Source organism: Schistocerca americana, chromosome 3, assembly GCF_021461395.2.
Source record: "Schistocerca americana isolate TAMUIC-IGC-003095 chromosome 3, iqSchAmer2.1, whole genome shotgun sequence".
NCBI lineage: Eukaryota > Metazoa > Arthropoda > Insecta > Orthoptera > Acrididae > Schistocerca > Schistocerca americana.
The window spans coordinates 989,782,107-989,787,530 of NC_060121.1; the positions used below are offsets into that span (position 1 = coordinate 989,782,107).

At 40.2% G+C, this 5,424-nt stretch overlaps 1 non-coding gene across 1 annotated transcript; it reads left to right on the forward strand.

The window, feature by feature from the left end:
* Nucleotides 1-5,133: 5,133 nt before the first annotated feature.
* Nucleotides 5,134-5,206, forward strand: Trnaa-cgc. Its single transcript has one exon. It is a non-coding gene; the product is annotated as a tRNA-Ala (tRNA).
* The last annotated feature ends 218 nt before the right edge of the window (nt 5,207-5,424 follow it).

The following is a 5,424-nucleotide window of genomic DNA, read 5'->3' on the forward strand; positions in this document are numbered from 1 at the left end:
ATACCCAACAATCATACTGTCTGATATGTATAACAAACGTACTGGCCGATATGTGCTAAATCTAATTTTGCGGCAACAGGGTGACAAACTGCCTGTTGGCTTCTGTCTTGTTTTCTTCAACCGACATTGTTTGATTAATTTTTCTGACGCTTCACCAGCACAAGTGGCTTGCATTGTCAAAGCTTCACCTTCCACTGCTCTCGGTGGACTGGAGTCGAACTTGCGGCCGCAGATAATATGTACTTGGCACGCCAATGTCCGAGGGCTTTTCTGTGTGGCTTTTCCGTTGTGGTTCTCCCATTGCTGCCTGCAACAGCCATTCACTGCAGCACGGGAACCGTGGATTCGTTCACCTAGAGGCTTTCTTTTTTCTTGCTGAAGCTATGCTGTATTTCTACAGCTGCTATGAACAAGTGGATGTGATAGCTCTTCTCTACAGCAAGAACTTCTGTATCAGCAAATTTTTCTACGTACTGGGTCTCACACGGTGCATGCTCCACCGTGACTGATTACTCCACCTGCCCCAGCCTGCAATGCTGCTTATGTTCGGTGATCCTGGCACGGACTGATCATCCAGTCATTCCGACATAGACTTTTCTGCATGTACACGGTATACATCTTATTCCTGACACTGCAGGTGGATCCCTTTTCTCCCTTGCCCGTCTGAGACATTCTTTTATCTTCTTTGTTGGTTTTAAATAGTCTTATTTTGTTGTTCACCAAAGTGCTTTGTTTGGCTCTCATGGGGACTTTGCTGTTTTGAGCTCTACCATACCCAACAACCGTGCTAGCTGATGTGAAATGTAATTGGATAGATAAAAAAAAAATCTACTCACCAAGTGGCAGCAGGAGAACACACACATAAAAAACGATTTTGTGTGTGCAAGATTTTGTAGTCAGTGGCCCCCTCTTCTGGCAGAAGGATTGAAGGGGGCGTAAGATGTGTGAAGGGAAAAGACTAGAGAGGTTTAGGAAAAGGGATAGTATGTGTAGAAGTCATCCAGGACCCCGGATCAGGGGAGACTTACTGGACGGGTGAGAAGGAAACACTGATTCTTGAACAACCAATGTTTCCTTCTCATTCTGTTTGGTGAATCTCCCCTGACCCAAAGCTGACTTTTCCAAACTCTATCCCTTTTCCTAAACCTCTCCAGTATGTTTCCTTCACCACTCTTCCTTCACCTTCAGCCCTTCTGCTGGAAGGAGGAGTCACTGGCTCTGTGAGCTTGCGTAAGTAAAACCTTTTGTGTGTGTGTGTGTGTGTGTGTGTGTGTGTGTGTGTGTGTGTTTGTTTGTTTTCTCCTGCTGCTGCCGGGGGAGCAGATTTTTTTACACTGTCCGGGTTATCTGGATACTTCCCACTAACACCAACCTATCAGAACTCCGGAGATGGGAACTTGCCCTTCAGTATATCCTCTCTTCCCGTTACCCACCAGGCCTCAACCTCCGCTAATTTCAAGTTGTCGCCGCTCATACCTCACCTGTCATTCAACAACATCTTTGCCTCTGTACTTCCGCCTTGACTGACATCTCTGCCCAAACTCTTTGCCTTTACAAATGTCTGCTTGTGTCTGTGTATGTGCAGATGGATATGTGTGTGTGTGTGCGCGCGCGCGTGTGTATACCTGTCCTTTTTTCCCCCTAAGGTAAGTCTCCGCTCCCGGGATGGGAATGACTCCTTACCCTCTCCCTGAAAACCCGCATCCTTTCATCTTTCCCTCTCCTTCCCTCTTTCCTGATGAAGCAACCGTGGGTTGCGAAAGCTTAAATTTTGTGTGTGTGTGTGTGTGTGTGTGTGTGTGCGTGTCAACCTGCCAGCGCTTTCGTTTGGTAAGTTACATCATCTTTGTTTTTAGATATATTTTTCCCACGTGGAATGTTTCCCTCTATTATATTCATATCATCAATTATATTTCAGATTTATTAAATCTGATTTCACAGCAACCATTAGGGTATTTAGATATGAACTTATTGGGTTAAGTGAAGAATCTAGAGACACACCTCAGCCCCAAGGTCCTATTCCTGAAGGGTCTGCAAAGACAAGATTGGTCTAATTACAGTGTACAGAGAGGTAATTGAGCAGCCATTCCTCTCATACTCAATGTGTAATTAGAACAGGAGGAAACCCTTGTATGTGGTGCAATACTTAGGATCCACTTCACAGTGGCTTGCAGAATATGTAGATGTAGTAACGGGCTCATCCATTTCGGTTTGTACTTCACATAAGCTGTGTTAGTCTGATTTGAGGTGTCTGTGCTTGTCGATGAACATTAAAGTCACACAGAAAATTCACATTTACTTCAGTAGTTCCATTATTGCCAATGTCAAGTGAGTTGTGTTATTGAAAGATGTATGTAGCAATAAAAAATACAGGAGTTGTAAAATATGGATAGTGTGAGATGACATCTTCGTTCTGGCAACATTATGTTCCTGAGCTACCCAGATCAGTTTAATTGAAATGTGTGTTCTACGTCCATCATAAATTAATAATGCTGGCCTCTATGAGCCAATATTTTTTAAAAAGCCATCTGCGCATCAGTTGAAAAATAGCGTTGCCTCCTTCCAGCCATATTCAGTTACTAGCATTGAGTCTGTGTAAGCACCTTTCTGGCAATCCAGTTACGCATTGTGTACTTTCCTCTAAATATTCTAAGCATTCGGTGTAATTTCATCATCAGCTTGACACAGTGAGACTGTAGTATTTTCTTGCTCAGAATAACTAGTCCTGCAGTTGCTCAGTTTCATCTGTTCGTGACTTGGAAATAATTAAAGCATTGTCGTGAAAGGAGGATATAAGATGAACATCAACAAAAGCAAAACGAGGATAATAGAATGTAGTCGAATTAAATCGGGTGATGCTGAGGGTATTAGATTAGGAAATGAGACTCTTAAAGTAGTAAATGAGTTTTGCTATTTGGGGAGCAAAATAACTGATGATGGTCGAAGTAGAGAGGATACAAAATATAGACTGGCAATGGCAAGGAAAACGTTTCTGAAGAAGAGAAATTTGTTAACATCGAGTATAGATTTAAGTGTCAGGAAGTCGTTTCTGAAAGTACTTGTATGGAGTGTAGCCATGTATGGAAGTGAAACATGGACGATAAATAGTTTGGACAAGAAGAGAATAGAAGCTTTCGAAATGTGGTGCTACAGAAGAATGCTGAAGATTAGATGGGTAGATCACATAACTAATGAGGAAGTATTGAATAGAATTGGAGAGAAGAGAAATTTGTGGCACAACTTGACTAGAAGAAGGGATCGGTTGGTAGGGCATATTCTGAGGCATCAAGGCATCGCCAGTTTAGTATTGGAGGGCAGCGCAGAGGGTAAAAATCATACTAAACAAGATTCAGAAGGATGTAGGTTGCAGTAGGTACGGGGAGATGAAGCAGCTTGCACAGGATAGAGTAGCATGGAAAGCTGCATCAAACCATTCTCTGGACTGAAGACCACAACAACAACAACCTAGGATACTTCCATTCGCTTAGGACATATGGCATCATATTTTGGGGTAACCAGTCACGAGCAAACAAAGTCTTTATTGCACAGAAAACAGTCATCAGAATTATGGCTAGAGTGCACCCGAGATGCTTTTGCAGAAACTTATTCAAACAGCTCGATATCCTCACCATGGTACATTTTTTCACTAATGTGCTTTGTGAACAATAATCATACAATTTACAAAAACAAACGGTCAATACCATGATCATGATACAAGAAGTAAACATGATCTTCACAAAAATATAAAAAAAATCTAAGCTTGGTACAGAAAGGAGTGCATTATTCAAGCATAAAAGTATACAATAAACTTCCATTCATGTTAAATCAGTCATTGAGGATATAACTAGATTCAAAGAACAGTTGAAACTTTATCTCTTGATTAGTTCTTTCTATTCTTCACAGGAATTTTTTGACAGTGTTTAAAAATTAATACAATGTGTTTAATTTTAACCATTCACATAAGAACTCAGAATGCATCAATTGATGACGGAGTGCTTTTTATATGTATTAGAATGTAAGACTTATAATTTGTTTATGTAATGATTATTACTACTATTATCTGTGTCATTATTTAAACACTTGAACCTCATGTATCTGTTTATATATGATTTAGTTTGTAAGCCTCTTGACCATTTAAATATGGTTGTTATTGTAATAATCTGATACGTTCTACACCGTAACGATACACTCGCATCAAGGATCTATAGAACACGAAAATAAATAAACAATCAATAATAAATGGAGACTTACTGAGCTATGTGGAATCAATTTTATCTCCCACTGCACCACATTATTATGGAGGAAATCAGTTGAAAACTTAACACCCTAGCTGTGTTTGACAAGTGCTTGTGAATAAGATTCAGTGTATTGTTTCACAAAACTAAAATACTTAATTCATTCTAGAAACATAGCAGGAATTAAATACCCACCCATGCCACCATCTTTTCCTGTTCTCACTTTTTACTGCCAAACTCCAGTTCATCATCAATTTCAGGCCACTCATTTGTCTATCCTGCATCACACATACCCTCCTGCAAGTATCATCTTATTGAACCCATCATGTTCTCATCTCAGCCAAAAATTCATCCATAACTTGTAACAGTCATGATATTTTGCCATATGTTATCCATTGCAGACAAGATTACACATTGACAGAGTCATTGCAATGCAGAACGAGCCCTCTCTACCAACTAAGTGTATTGAATTTATCAATATCATGTGCAGGTGGTACTAAACCAACTGCTGTAAAGTTATTACTACTGTTGCATTGAATATATTGTCATTTCAGTTTTATCTTTTTTATGCTGTTTTAATGCCAACAGCTCCATAGATATTTGCCTGTTGTTACTTATAACGTGTCAACACAACCCCACAATTCATCTACATTTTGATTCCATAAAATGCTAAACATGTTTAATATATAAAACTTTTTAACATTAACTGAATTTTCTGTCAGTGCTTGGCAGACTGTTATCATCTTTAATGTTGTAAAACTTTTGTTACTCCAAAGATAATTGTGTATTAAATATGTCTCTGAAGTGAAGGAGGCTTACATGTCATTATCTTGAGAAAGAATGCTTTCTGAGATTGACATGACATTATTCACTCCAGAATGGTTCAAGTTGTATACCGAGCGAGGTGGTGCAGTGGTTAGCACACTGGACTCGCATTCGGGAGGACGACGGTTCAATCCCGTCTCCAGCCATCCTGATTTAGGTTTTCCGTGATTTCCCCAAATCGCTTCAGGCAAATGCCGGGATGGTTCCTTTGAAAGGGCACGGCCGATTTCCTTCCCAATCCTTCCCTAACCCGAGCATGAGCTCCGTCTCTAATGACCTCGTTGTCGACGGGACGTTAAACACTAACCACCACCACCGCCAAGTTTTATAACAAGAGAAATTTATGAAGCCCTCACTACCACAT